The following is a 16,303-nucleotide window of genomic DNA, read 5'->3' on the forward strand; positions in this document are numbered from 1 at the left end:
AAATTTGTAGAAAATAAAGATTGTAGAGATCTTGGCCCAGTAAGTGTTTCAAATTACTTCTATTTTCTTCTGCAATCTCATTAATCTTTTCTAAATCCTTAACTTTCTCTGTTGTCTATTTTATACCTGCATTATGATGTATCCTTATTTATAACAATGGAAACTTATTAAAGATATAAATACATATACAAGTGTTTGTATATATTCCATTATATACATATATCTAAACATATATACACATTATAAACATACACAGACATGTTTATATATATACATACTACATATGATATAATACATGACTGATAATGGAAAGTAGTGTTAATGAAGCATCAAATAGGGAAATTATTATTTGACACTGAGTGACTGTGAAAGTGCCTTAGCCTACGTAGGTTTTCTGCAGTATGGTGTTTATGTTATCTTCAATTTCTCTGTTTCTTTCAGGGCCATATCAAGTAATGTTATACTCAAAACTTTCACTTTTAGTAGTTTTAGCACTTCAGGGGGAGAACCGTTTGAAGGCTGGAGGTTTAAATTTCTTCATTGGGAGGAAGGGGGTCTTTCGTAGACTATTTATATTTCATTATATTTATATCAAGCTAAACAATGCAGATGAAAGAAGTTTCCTGTGCTGGTACTTAGCATATTATACTGTGACACATCAGTTGATCCTTTCAGCCATTCTCAGTGCTCCTCCTAGTCTGTCACATCCTTTCTGAAATGAAATCACCAAACCTGATTTTAGTGTTATGATGTGAACAGGCCATGGATGCACACTGAGGGATACTAATGACCTGTTCTACGTGCCACATGAAGGCACAAGTAAGATGAATTCCTCTCAGCTGTAGCCTGGGCCAGCAACTACCTAAAGCCTTTTCATAATGAGCCGCCACAAAACCCTGATAGGCTTCTACATTAAAAAGTCAGGCTTAGCATCATACCACCTTGGTTACACTTAGATTATTAAACAGAAAAACAGACTAGAGAAGACATAAAAACAAATAAAATCTTGTCAACAACTGGCCACCTGCCCATAGAGTCATTGCAGGCAGGTTCCTTCATCCAAATTGTCTTTAGATAATTCTTATGTCTCTTTTCAGAGCAGCAAGATCCACCAACTTCCACAGGTCCCAGGAGATTGCTCTTTCCTGCACTCCTGTATCCAGATAGCTGCTGTTCCTGGCTGTTGTAGTATCCAGTGAGCTGCAGGCTTCCAGTACCATGCTGCACCTCCATTACCTACTACACGCTGACCAGGCATGATGTGGCTTGAGAACAGTACAATCTCACTCCTCCAAGTCTGTTGCTGTGCTTAGAGAAACATAGCTTCAGTACTAAGACCAATTGAATTAACATAACTTAAGAAAGGTTGTTTTAGAGAGATAGTAACAGCCTTTTCTGATATCAGCTAATATATCTGGGAAATGTGAATAGCATATACTGAACAGCCCTCAGTCTTTCCTCATGATCCTGAAGAAAGCTTTGTGTAATCTGTGTTGGAGCTCAGCTTTAAAACCGGTTTAATGCATGTAGATAGTGTAAGAAAAGTTCAGCAGACCAAATTAAGGGTAAAGACCTTTGTTTTAATGCATTGAGGATCTTCAGATTAAAGGCTAGTACACATCTGATTGCTACTGAGAAAATCATCCTTTGTCATAAAGCAATTCACACACGATATTCAGTTAAAGCAGGATAAGTGGGGAAAAGCATGCTTTAAATATCTGAGACAATGGAGTAGGCAGCCATAACGAATTTGACAGGAACACTTCTCCAATCGGGCAAAAATGGTATGTCTATCTTTATAATAGGTGTTTTCAAGCATGTGCATAGTATATTAATCAGCTGTATTCTAGACCTACTGAGATTGGTTTGCACTATGACTAGATATGGGATGATAATAATCAATGTGATTTACAATAGTCCATGACTTTGACCAAAGCAAGCGGATACTTAAATTGCACTGTGTTTATATGTGGTTAAAGGAGATATGTTGATTACAAGCTGACATTTATATAGCTATGATTTGAACTTCCATTGAGATGATTTGTCCCCATGTCTCTTTGAGTAAATAAGATTTATCAGGTGTATTTCTATGTTAGGAAGCAAAATTAAGGTTGCTACTTTACTTACAGTTGTAAGTTAAACTGCATCTGAGAACTGGATCTTGTGGGACTGTGAGCAGGATCTGGTAGTAGATGTGCTGCTTTTCTTTTCAGCATTTCCCCTCTGGAAATCTATAGATTGCTTTAGAACATGCCTGTGGCAGGTCTCTGGAGCAGAACAGTACTGTCAAGTCTGGCAGCACTGTTGCTATGGAGGAGTATGAGTATGGATGTTTCTGCATCCATTTACTGGCGTTAAGGCACCATCCATCAGTGCCACTAAAGAGCTGTTTTCATTCCACCAGCCAGACCATGCCAGTTTTAAGATAATGATCTTGGTTCAAATAACTTTTGGCTGGCCTTTTCTGCCTTCTCAAAGAGTTAGAAGTGGGAAGTTTGATACTAAATAGCAGTTGGATAGAGCAGTATTTCCTGTGTGGATCTGAAGTTGCCTTCTATGGAAATACTAGAGTATTCTATTCATATAATTAGGGGTTTTTGTTAATTCCTAAGAAAAAAAGTAAAATACTGCTCAGAGGATGGGAGGCCAGGGTGGAGGACTTTCATTTGTCAAATGAAACAGTCAAAGAAGTACAGCACAGTAAAGTAACAATTCATTCATCATTTCTTCTTAGATCCATTACCTTAGATAATTCCTATTAGCCTGGGAGGTGAAACTAAATATGAGATGTCAAACTCAAGTGACAATATACTGTAAATGTTATTTTTGATCCAATGTACTGGAGTCTGAGCTTTGGTCTTCATTTCCTTTTGAGTTGCTTTGAATGGTCCATGAAGGAAGTTTAACTGTAAAGAATGATTTCCACTAATTTTTTGATGCTGTAATGACTCTTCAATTGGCTGTTTTCAATTTACTAAGAGAATAGGCTACAAAATGTGGCAGTTCTGCTCTTAGATACTTGTCTCAGGTTTTCTCTCCTTTGCGCAAGGAGGCTGTGTTAATGACAGACTCAGAATCTGAATTTTTGATATGAGAAGCTCAGCAAGAATCCAACCCCAACTTCCTTACAGATGATTCCAAAAAATAGGTTTTGGATCCGGATAACTTGACAAGGTCTGTGTACATTAGTCTTGGAGGATGGTTTCCCAGAAGACCTAACAGCTTCAAAACTACTTGGACTGTTGTATAACTTTTCATTCTGCCTCAGTACACAAAGTATGGAAAAAGACACAAATGTTTTAAAAAGGTTTCAAGAATGATCTTATGGAACTCAAACCTGAAGATACTGTAGCCAAGAATGTAATTACTGACACATAGTAAAATATCCATCAGAGGTCTTTGAAGGCACCAGGAAGCATAGTGTATAGTTATTCTCACTATAGTATTGCTGTTCATTCTCAGATGATTTGTCTTATTAACAAATGCATGCTCAAAGAATACATTGTCTTCCTCATATGGGTCACTGATGGATCTAGCTGTCTGATGGAATAACTAGCATGAGAGGTTCTGCCCATATTGCTAAATCAACAGGGAAACTCAAAGGCCAATTACTTTCTCACCAATAGACAGAGCTTAAGGTAGGTGCAAAGAATCCTGTTTGAGTTCCTGTGGCACCTAGCTACTTCCTGGTACCCTCAACAGTCTGTCATGCTGTGTGGAAAGAGTACATTTCTGAATGGCTCAACCATTCACTGCTCCAAACCAAGGCTAAACTGAAAACAGTTATGTCCAACACTTACGTCCAACCTCAGAACTATTTTCTGAATTAGCTATTAGGAAATAGTTCCTTCAAGCTGTCCTCTCTTCATGCCTGTTCTCTGAGAGCTATGACCTCCATTGTCACCCAGCAACATGTCCTCTGGCTTTTCTAGACACTCAGATTCATCCTTGCTCTTTCACATGAGACTTCTACAGGACCACATGGTTTGTTTCTCTGCTCAATTCTATGTTCAGACTCTTCATGATCATTCTCCTTTACATTTTGTCTTCCCTCCAGTTTTTTTTGCATGCCCTTCATAAATCAATGTCCATGCTGAGTAAGAATCTGGTGATGGCAGAGAATGTTCTCTCCTTGATAATTATGTCATCTAGTGCCCAAAATCTTCTAGTGCCCAGTGTCTTGTCCCTCTTGCATGAGAACACATTACATAGATTTATGTCTCAGTTTGTTGTTTAAGACTGAAATGAAGAAGAAATGCCTTTGGTGCTTTGACAGCTGATTATTCTCTGTTGATTATCTTCATGATCCCATGCTTAAACTACCAGCATGCCTAATTGTATAACTATAGAGGTAGCATTTGTTAAAAAAAAACTGTTAAAGGAAAACTAAGCTATTGCCCAATCTGAAAAATGCTCAACTTGGTCTTGCTTGATGTGAAATTAAATTAAACACTCCTGAAGATTTTCCAAAGTCCAGAGACATTAGTGTGATGCACCTGTTCCTCTTTTACTGTCAAATATGGTGTTGAATTTCTTCTGTGATTTACTAACATGTCTTGTCTAATGGACTCTTGCTATGGGCATGAACTGTGCTATTAAGAACCAGTGTTTGTAGGAAGTCTGTCTCCAGTGGGATCTCTTACAGACGTCTTAAATGTATCAGTTTTTCTGACTCCTTTTTTTCCACAGTCTTCTTTTTGTCCTGATGTTTCTTAACTATTTGATTTAGATGGATCATTTTAACTCTCATAATATCTTGTGATTATAGAAAGAATTGAGAAAATGTTTAGGACCACATTGCTGCATAACTTAATATAACTAACATCCCACCAGCACAGTGTGTGTGAGAGAAATGTCTGGGACACCCAACTGTAGCAGAAAATCTCATAGTCAAAGGAAGATCTGTATAGATGAAAACATGTCAGGGACTCCATATTTTCCTATGGATTGTTGCTGAGGGTTACAGCAATTTCAATTGTCACAGAATAGAGAAAGGTTTGTTCTGAAAATATACATCAATGTGGGACCTTACACAGGGGGAAGGACTGCTGTGCCAGAAAATCAGCCTGTTAATTGATGATCTTTTGGTGTATTGACCATTACAGAATTATAACAGCATAATTTTTACTGCATAATTTTCTCCATGTTAACATCAACAAAAAAAATCCTCAAAAAATATTTTTGTTACAACATTGAAATTATCTGACTCGATGGAACTTTGAAGATCAGTTTAAGTACTTAATCAAACAGAGAGAGTGAAAGGCTGTGATTCATATGCTGGTCTGCTGGATGCTTCCAGGGCAGAGGTCACCTATCCTGAACTGCAGTGTTATTCTTGAATATCTTGGCAGTCATCGTAGCTAGCAGATTATAGCTGCAGTGAAAAGATATGGGCTCCAGCTTGTGTGACCTTGGGAGTTGGTTATTGAGCATCATCTCTTGAGGAAAATGTTCTGTAAGGATACCAGTGGATGTCAGATAAGGAACGAGGAGTCCGTCCTTCCAGTAAGCTAGAATATCCTCCCAACATGTCAGATTGATCTGAGTTTTAAACTCTTCAGATAAAAATGCTATTTTAAGTGTCTTTCTTTTTAGATGTTTTTAAATCAGTCTTTCTGCAGGAAAACTATGAATTGTGCAAGGGTATGCAGTCACTGACATAGCAGCAAAAGCAGACATGTCATTTTGCCTTCCTGAACTTAGCTTCTGACAGTTTAAATGTCAGGAATAACACTGTGCCACATTTCTTTGGTCCCTCACATATGATTTGTATTAATGTTCTTCATGTGTTGAATTTCTTGGCTGTAAAAAGGAAAAAAAAAAAAATCAGAAAAATAGTGGTGTACTCCAGAGGTCAAAACAAATGCCAATATTCTTTAACATACTAATTAACAACCTAGATACTGGGACAGAGTGCACCCTCAGCAAATCTGAAGATGATACTGAACTGGGAGGAGTGGTTGTTACACCACATGGTTGTGCTTCTATTCAGAGGGAGCTTGACAAGCTGGAGCTTGACATAAGTTCAGGAAATGGAAATGAAAAGTCCTGTACCTGAGGATGAATAACCCCTTTTACCAGCACAGCTTTGGGGATGACTAGCCAGAAAGCAGAAAAGGACGTGGTAGATACCAAGTTGAATGTCAGTTGGCAATGTGCTTTTGTGACAAAGGAGGCCAACAGCATCCTGGGCTTCATTTTGAAAAGCATTTCCAGCAAGTTGGGAGTGGTGATCCTCCCCCTCAGCTCTGGTGAGACAACATCTAGAGTGCTGTGTCCAGTTCTAGGCTCCCCAGTAAAAGAAAGGGATGGACATCCTTGAGCAATTCCAGTGAAGGGTCACAATAATGTTTAAGAAATTGGGGCTTCTTATTATGGAGAGACTGAGTGTGCTGGGATTGTTTAACCTCAGGAAAAAAAAAAAAAAAAAAGCCTCAAGAGGATGTTGTCAATCTGTGCAAATACTGACTCCAGGTGTAATAAAGTCAAAGCCAGGCTTCTTGGTGCTATGCCATGACAGGACAATTTGCAATGGGCACAAATGGAAATGTAAGTAATTCCACTTAAGAAAAAACATTTTTTGGAACAGGTTACCCAAAGTGATTGAGTAGTGTCTATCCTTGGAGATATTCAAAACACAGCTAAACATCTCCTAGTTGACACTGCTTTGAGCAGAAGGGTTGGACTAGATAATTCCCTGTGATCCCTTACAACCTCATAATTCAAGGACTACATGATTTTATATCATTCTGATTCACCTAAGGTTATAGAGGACAACAAGTTAAACTCTGTAAAGGGTTATTGGACACTAGTGATAATGCTTGGTATCTGGATAGCAGTCCTGTGTAACACCAGAGGTACTGGAAGTGGTTGGAGCCATACCACAGTCTTCTGTAACACAGAGTGAAAGAATGAAAAGAGACCATGAGAAGCCTTTAGTTTACATTTTGCTCTTGTGAATCCATAAAAAAAGTATGCATTTGAAATGTAGAAAAGGCTGAAGTGTATGTCTTTTTGCTGAAGTGCAAACAGACTGTATAATTAAAAATAATCCATTCTGTATACTTTAGATGATGTTACAAAGAATATGAAATGGATAATACATATTTATTTTAAAGCAGTCACAACATTCTTTAAATCAAGTATTTTTATTTATCAATAAATTAATGTCTTACAGTGTTTTGCACAAGCTATTGCTATTGTGAATTTTTATGTATAGGAAAACTCTGCAAATTTGTTAAAGTCAAAATATCAGTTGGATTTTCTGTTATAAAAGGTACATTTAGGAAACATAAAATTCCCACATGTTGTACTGTTCAGAACTCCACTAGACACGCTATAAAGTACAGAGGATTATCAGGATCAAAACTGAATATTAATAGAAGTGGAATGGAAAATCAATTTCTCCTTGCTTTGTGATTTGCTGCCTTAGCTGGCAGACAGGAGTCACTTTGCATTGACACACTATTCCTGGAGTCAGGCTGCCTGTCAGCTGGTAAGTGCTGATGCAAAGGTAACTGATCTTGGGAAAAACACGGATCCATAATAGGCATAAATGAACACCTCTGAGAGAAAGTTTAAAATTAGATGCATCTGATACCTTGTTTGTATTGTAATAATGATCTTGATATGAAAGAGTGATGTGTATTTCTTAGCATATATGAGCTCCATTCCCTTTCTTATTATCCGAGTTAGATGAACACATCTTAGTTCTGCAGAAAGTATTTTTTTCTTGAGGGACTTCTCTAAGGCTAACTGGTGAAACTGCTTTAACCTGAATAACCTGATGCCCCAGAAGAAACTGTATCTGACTCCTGAGATGTAATTTAAGGCTTGAATGACGTGTTTTTTCACAGTGGGGAATGTTCACCATTTGCACATGCTGCTGAGCTCTTTTAAAATAAAGAGGGTACTAGTATGAATAAATATTATTTAAGCAGTAATGAGTGGAGGTTTGCAATTTTTAAAGGAAAATGTGTAATTTGAGAATAAATGTTGGGAGTGAATCTCTGGGAAATGTCTGAAGAAATGATCTACCAGCCTTGGGCATATTAATTGTTTTTCCACCCATTTCATGTCCATAGCCTGGGTGCCTCAATATCTGTCTCACTGAATACTGAAAGAGTGCCTTGAGAAATAGATCCATTTGCCAAATCTCTGCTTTGTCCTGTCACTGAAGGAGGGGCAGGCAGGCAGGCTGTGACTGGTGCCTCCTCACACCCCAAGTCCTTGTGAGTCATTGTGCCGAAAGAAATGTCTGAAAACAAGGTGGGAGAAAAGCAGAGGGACTGGTGGGGACTGGGAAGACAGAAAGTGTTTAGAACACACCTGGGAGATCTGAGAGAGTGTGTGCACACTGGGCATTGTGTGAGAAGCTATTTTACTAACAGGTGACTCTTTGAGATACAGAAAGCCTGAGTGTGACCTTCATGCAGACAATTATGAAGCATAGCAATGAGATTACGGTCCTTCTCACAGCACCAGACTGACCACTGAAGGAGTGTATCCTGTCCAGAAACAGTTTTGGGCATCTTGGGTGGGATGGAAAACACTGTCAGTGACTGTTGGGTCACTAAAAGGATTTATTTGAGAAGAAAGAAATGATACTTCAGCTGCATGTAATGACTGATTTGTACTTAGATTGGTGCTAACAAGTATGCAAGGAATCCTTCCCAAGGGGGCAGTGAGGAAATGGGGGCCTTAAGGAGATATGCCTTGGTCCTTGTGACAGGAACCATATCTTTAGCAGATGCAGAAAAATGTTGTCACTGCTGTCACAATCCTGTTTCAATATTTCCTGAAAAAAAAAGGTATAAGATGTCTGATAAAATTGCTTTGGCCAGTAAAAAGCCAAAAGACAGGATAAAAACCAAACCAAACCAAACCAAACCAAATGCAAAAACCAAACCATACCAACACCAACAACAACCAAAACAGAAACAAAAACAAAACCAAACCTCTCCAAAGTGTGGTAAAGAAGCTCATCGAACAACAGGTGCGAGGAGATCTGTAGAAAAAAGTTGAAAAGGGATTGCAAGTCAGAACTTTAACTCCTGAAACGGTGTTAAAAGATAAGAAATAGCTGAGCATACATTGCTGAGATTAACTTCAGGATGCCTTTCAATGTTCAAACCTATGTTACATATTTTCTTCATGTTTTTCCATAATTGTAGGGAAGAAAAGTAGGCATATTTAAAAGAATAGGAATTAAAATGTAGGTCCCACTCCAAGTGTTTCTGGCTCCTTATTACCTGGTCTATAACTTCCGCCTTCCTGCTGCGTGTGGGTCCAGCTGGAAGACAGCAACTCTTATCAGTATGTCAGTTCTGCTGTCTGTGTTGAAGACACAGACACGTTCCTGCGAATTGGCAAATGTGGCTGTGATCTCTTCCAGCCTGAGAGACTATTTATGTCATTCTGTGGTCATGTGAATCTATCAAACTGGGAGTCAACTATAGCAAAAGAAAGAAAAAATGCAATAGCTGTACTGAAGAATGGGAAAATGTGTTCATCATAAAGTTATCTTAATAAAGTAAGTATTGATGAAAGAGTTGAGAAAGATTCACTTACCTGGAACTAGTGCAGCTCAGAATTATTAAAATGGTCATGAGAATAGATGAACTAATTTACGATAAGTGACTTGAAAAGTTTGGCTTCTGTAGTATAACAAGATGAAGCTGATGCAAGATGGATTTGTTTGTACAGCTACTGAGCAGGAAAAAAAAAAAAAAAAAAAAAACAAAAAAAAAAACAAAGAGAAAGAAACCTCTTTAGTAAAATGAACTAATGTAAAGACACTATATACCAATTCATACTGAAAATTAGAGGTAGTTTTCTGATCCTCAAATACCTATATGCTAGATCCATCTTTTGAGAATTTTAGAAATAAACAAATACATTTTATAGAAACTGAGAACTGGAAAGATGTCATCAAATCCTGGTCGCTTCAGTGGTGAGCATCACATAATAAATTTTTCTCCATCACTGTATTGTTTTTCATTATAATTGGTAGCAATTTGTGATCTGATGAGATTACAGAATTGATTTTTAGACATGTTGATTGATACAGACAGACTGGGAAGTTGTCTAGTTCTATGTTTCTATGCTTCTGTTTTCCAAGTGACAACACTCTTGCTTTGAATTTAAAGCTCAACCTTCTTTATGGTCCCAGATGGACTGTCAGGAGTACAGTGTCCTTCTGCTCAAAAAGTTTTGTCAGTGTCATGGATAAGAAATGAATGACAGGGATATTTGTTAAGTTTCTCTGGCCAGAATTGTAGAGCACAAACTGTATTATTATTAAGCAGACAATATGTCAAAATGCCCACTCAGCAACAGCAACCTGTAAATCACAAAAATCATTTAATAAAAACTTTCATTATATGACAAAAATTTCTCATCCTTAGGGAGAGAATTACTAGGGGAAAAACTGTGTACCTTCTAAATACTGACTTTATAAAAAGGAGTGGGAATATTGCACTGACTGTCAGTGGCTTTTCATCTGTTCTAAAATGACTGATGCAATGGCCTCTTTCCAGAATTATCATGGTATATTTTTTTTTTTTTTGTTTGTTTGTTTGTTTTTTACATTGTTTCTTTTTGTTTGTGTTATTAGAAGGAAACTACTGGTCCTATTACCCTCTGGCACCCACCTGTATTCTGCTCTGGGTGAGCTGCTCGCCAGAGGTAATACAATACCATGTTACAGAAAGGGTTCCTTCATGCCATATTGTACTCGCTGATTGTGACACTAAAAGTGGAATCACATTCTGCCTGCACATGCCTAACACTCTGTTGGCCTGCATCAGAAGAGCCCTGAATGCTCTGTATAAAGTAGAAGCCTAAAGCATAAAGAAGAGAGAACAGATAATCTCCTGTTTAGTAGATGCCATGTCACTCAGGCTATTCCCAAACAATCCAAATAGTCATTGAATGTGTGGATTGTTTCCTGGGCGTGTTAACAAGCTCTTTGCTGCTGGCAGGACTGCCATATAGACATCTCAACTGAGGACATGAAGGAACTGCTGCATTAGCAAGAGTGAACTAATGGAAGCCCAGCACCATTCCGTGAGGTCAATGCAAGACACCATCAATATCCCTGTTTCCCCACAGCTATGGGGAGACCCACAACAGGGTTGTCCTGTCATGACAGAGGACCAAAATTTTTCTCTGGGAGGGAAAAGACTGTCAGATTGGTGCATGGTCAGCGGTGCTCTTACACTCTGGAGAGAGAATGTTACATCAGCTGCACTGCACCAGAGCAGCAAAGCAGTTCTAAGACTCCTCTCTGGCCCAGTTTCCCCTTCCTTCCATCCCCTCACCTGTAGGAGAAACATGTTGATGCTGTTCTGCCCCTGGACTGACTGAGCCATGATGACTGTGGCCAGCTGTGGCAGTGAGATTCCAGGCTTCCCCTCTCTTCCCTGTTCAGTGGCTCTGGGGTCACAGCAGAAGAGGGCACAGGAGTCCAGCCTCATAGTGTGGGGAGCCAGCACATTTCTGCAAAGGTTTGTTCTTTCCTTCACACTGCTGTAGGGATGGTTTTCCCAAACCACACTCCTACTCACTGTCTCCTTTTCCTAAAAGCTCTGGCAACTACTTGATAACACCACAGTGGAGGGAAGACAGGACACATCTATGCTTGGAGCACATTGCTTTGTGAAATCATCCATGGTAAAATTCAGGAAACTCCCTGACAACTTTGCTGAGTTAGTGCCTGTTACAATCTTTGATACTGAAGACAGGGCAGGGAAGCTGCTGCAGACATTTCTCAGGGCTACCTGTGATGTGCCCAACACTTGATGATCCTGGTACCCTAAGAAACTCTGATGTCACATAGGAGACTTCTCTCCAGGTGAATTCCATAGAGACCAGAAAAGGAGGACCTTTCCGCCACCTCACTGCTGCTTACAGAGAAGAAAATGAGTCCACCTCCCGCCATGGAAAAACATCAGTGGAGAACTCTCTATTCCAGGAAGTCTTTCATAACATCAGTGTAGGAAGGTTTGCACCCCTTGACAAAAAATAACCTGTTTTCTTACCAAAAAAATGTTGCAAGTATTTGGGAGAATTTACTTGTCAATAAGTAAAGTGAGGACTGGGAATATGAAACAGGGTGGAATCCTAGAATTCATGTTCATAAATATTCATGGATTTCTCAGGAAAAAGCCACCACTCTTAGCATTCAGACAGAGATTTCTTCCCATGAAGAGTCCAAACTCTGTACATCTATCACAGGACCAACAGAGAAGAAAAATATTAGAGTACCATAAACACTGTGTGAGCATGCATTAATTTTACTGTGCTTGCAATTTCCTGAATGCAGAAAAAAATATTTTAGTTGAATTTATGATGTCTTGAATTGTATAAATCCTTGTGTTCTTATTATAGGCACAGATCATATATTCTAAGCAGCTGACAGAGTCAAATGCTACACTCATTCCCTAGCAAGTTCTAACCTCCCCCTCAAATTTTAATATGTCAGTGAAGAACAAGCTCCGTGTTGCTGAAACCCAACCCCAAGGAGTAATGATATTAACATCCATAAAAATAACTGTCTTCTCTGGGATCCTTAGCAATGTATCACTGACAGAATTGCTCAGGCCAAGACAGTGCAGGTGTCCATATAAAATTAGATGTCATTCATTCCTTCCAAACCAGAAACATAAACTTCAAAAAGTTACTTGCACAGTTCACATGTGGTGTAATAGGAACAGCTCTCTGTCTCATTTCAGTCTGCTACACAGTTAAAAAACAAATGCTCTGGAGAGGATGTTCACAGGCCTAGAGGGTGCCTCTACTGTTAGAAGACCTATACTTTGGAGACCATTTAGTGTCACGTATTCTTAAAATCACTTGTAATTAATCCACACAGCTTCTTACCACCAATGGAGTGGCTACTGAATGTTTTCATCCATTCAAAAAGCTGCCACAGAAATCCATGGGAAGAGAACCAGGTGCAGACTCCTGACCCCCCACACAACAAACGCATCAGGATTGGGATCTGTGTGAGACAGGAGCACCTGCGGAATGGGTCAGTGTTCAGGGAAAGCCTCAGCACACCTGCCTATTCTCATCATTCCCATATTTTTTCAGCGAGGCTCTCAGACACTGCCAGGGAGACACTGCTCTGGGCTGGTCTTTAAGTTGACCCAGAGCAACAGCCACAACCTGACATGCCTGTCACCACCAGCCGATGTGGAGCAGCAAGGCAGGAAGGTCCCCTTGGGGTCAGCACCTGGTAAAAAGTCCATGCCATGGAGACCCTTGAGCCCATGTGCTGCTGCTCTGGAGCCAGGAAAGGCTCTGTTCCCTGGGAGGGAAGACACCTTCTGTTTGCATGGGCAGGCAGATTGAGCACAAGCAGCATCAGAAGCAGACACTGTTTGTGGTTCTGGACAGAGTGTCCACCTGGGAGACAAAGCACTCTGTGCATTCGTGGAGTGGCTGGAAACTTGCTGATGACAGGGCTATCTGGGGTCTTCTTCTTGTTTGGGCAAGGCAACTCATTCCATGCAAAGTGATACTATCTCCAGGCTGATGTTGGTTTCAAATTTGGCAAGCCATCAATGTGAAGTGCATGAGACAGAGAGCCCAAGGAGGTAACATCCCATAAGATTGCTCTGTAAGGATCTGTCCCATCTGAAAGCAAGTGTGTGGCTTGTCAGTGCCTCTTGAGCACTGGCCAAGCCCCAGAAGCAAAGGAGCAGCTCGAGAGGAGAGATGGGATGCTATGCTGGCACACCATGGAGAGAGGAGAAGCTGAATGATGGGGACTGATGTCAGGCCTGAGATGTTCAACTGCTTTTAGAGGTGTTGAGGGGTCAGAAAAGTGACATATCAGATAGATACAGGTCCAAGTATGGTGTCATGAATGTGTAGCAGCTGAGCAGACATGGTTACCCTGCAGCACATCGCCCCAGGTCTGGAGCTGAACAGGGGTTTAAAGATCAGCTCCTGTACGGGGTCAGTTGAAACTCAAGGATGTCTTGTCTCCTGTCAGGACAGGACACAGATCCCTGAACCTTGGCAAGCACATATTATAAAGGAGGCATTTGTTATTTTAAGCATAGGGTAATCACCACAGTGCTCTCCCTGTTGTCTCAATAAGCTTACGCCTTTCCTTTCAGAAAGGAAGAATTAGGTGGTTTATGTTCTACTTTCCTGTCCCTGGCCTGCAGCTCTTGTTTCTTGGGCATTGGCATCTTCATTTGCAAGTGTGGGAGCTCACTCATAGCTTTTTTTTCCCTAAGTGGAACATCAAAAGAAAACTCAGCAGTGATCTCCAGGAGTGGACCCAAGCTTTGCTGAACCAGACAAGAGCTGTTGGGAGATTTATGCAGATTTATTTATAGTGCTTGTTCCCACTTCAGCCTTTACCCTGCAATAGTAAGCCTTTGCTAGGTTGAGCTCTTCCAGGCTCCTTTCCTCAAGGGAGCTTTTCTGTTCCCCTGTGGGTCGGACAGTACAGAATATTTCAGAGCAGGTGTCACCGGAGTTTTATACAGAGCCGTCAGTGCTCCCCTACAGTTTCCAAAGTACCACCGATAGTACACTCAACATTACCGTGTCTGTTTGGGAAACCCACAGTTCACACAATTTCTGCTTTTATTTTTAGTCACTCTTTACTATTGTGCTCTCATATTACCTCTGAACCAATGGGAGAGTGTTGTATTTACCACAGTGTCACACAGTACACATGGATCAAGTATTAAGTTGCCATCTCAGGTGTCAAGACAGTAACAAGCAGTCCAAATTTTCATGTTACGGTGCAGATCACCCAGCAATCACAGCTATTTTGGTACATCTGTGATTCTCTTCAGATGCAGGGGACTTAATGAGTAGTAGAGGCTTCTCCTACAAGGCTGCTAGGTGTTCCACACATCCCCATCAGTGTTATTGCAAGAAGTCTGCCTATTTAAAAAGTGACATCATACATCCTGATACTTCCTCATGAAGCAGCACACAAACCCCAGTCATTTTCCAAAAAAATACTTTGATGGTTTGTCTGTCCCAGAGTAACTGCTGACTTTTAGTTCTGGTGAACTGGTACTGTTCAAGATGGAGGAGATACAAAGCCAAGCTCTTTCAGGCTAAGATTTCCTACCAGTTTCTTTAACATACCCATATTTGCTGACTTTCAGTAACATCTATTGAATGCCAGTGCCCAAAATATATTTTGAGTCTGAAGGACTGACAAGTTGCCCTGCTAGTCCAATAAAAGCACAGGAATTATCCTCCACTCTCCTTCTTCATTACCTTTTTCATCCTCTTGTATTGTAGATCAGGAAAGATATCTTGATCTGAAATTTTCTCATCAGGGCAGGACTATATCTACTAGAAGCCTTCACCACTTATAGTTTAGAAAACCACAGTGTAACTAGCCAGGAATGGGCACCAATAGGGTTGTCTGCACAAGCACCCCTTTCACACCAAGGCAGGACTCACACCCACATATTGGGACAGTTGCTCATGGACCTCTTTATCCACCAGCAGCCAGTTTGCACAGAGTCCAGAAGCTTCTTGCACACTCTGGCTGCCTCTTCTCCAACGTTCCATCACTTGGGAGAGCAGCAGTTGGTTAAAGTCAGGATCCTAATAGCTGGCAATTTGTCCTGGGTTTGAGTGAGTGTGGCAACTGAGGCATGGACTCAGATCATGGGTAATATTGAGACACTTTATTTCAGCAAGCAGGTTGCTTATATAAGTTTTGAAAGTTACAGTACTTTTCCATGAGCTTAGCAGCACTACCTTGCCTAATATTTAGCAGGCTTCCTTAATGTCCTTGTATGGAATGTTCACACACTGATCACACAGTCCTTGTATGCTTGCTTTCCTCTATCAGTCCTTGCACACCTCTTGCTTCCTTATGACATTCTGCTCATCTTGACTGTGTCTGGGGCCCTTTCTCCCTCCTTATCCTGTTTTACCTCTCCCAAGGTCGACTTGGCAGGAGCCTCTCTGTGCTTGTGTTCAGGCTGAGGGTTCTGCTCCAGGGCCTAGCATTCATTTCCATGTCATCTCTCCCAACAAGTGAGTTATGGGGTATTTTTGGTAGCAGGGGAGGTGACTACAGTGATGCCCCCCTGTAAGAAGCTTCTCTGAGTTCTCCTAGATCCAAGTTGGACCCACCTCTGCACCAAGGCTGAGCCAATCAGTTGCTCCTCTGCGATAATGTATTTAAGAAGGCACCTGGTGAGGAGGAGTCAGACTTGTGAGGAGGATTTGCTGCAACTGCATGAACACCAAAATCAGTGGAGGAATGGAGGAAGAAAGGAGGGAGGAGATGTGCCAGAGCAAAGAC

The sequence above is a fragment of the Tyto alba genome, unplaced genomic scaffold, assembly GCF_018691265.1.
Source record: "Tyto alba isolate M040663 unplaced genomic scaffold, T.alba_DEE_v4.0 Super-Scaffold_39, whole genome shotgun sequence".
NCBI lineage: Eukaryota > Metazoa > Chordata > Aves > Strigiformes > Tytonidae > Tyto > Tyto alba.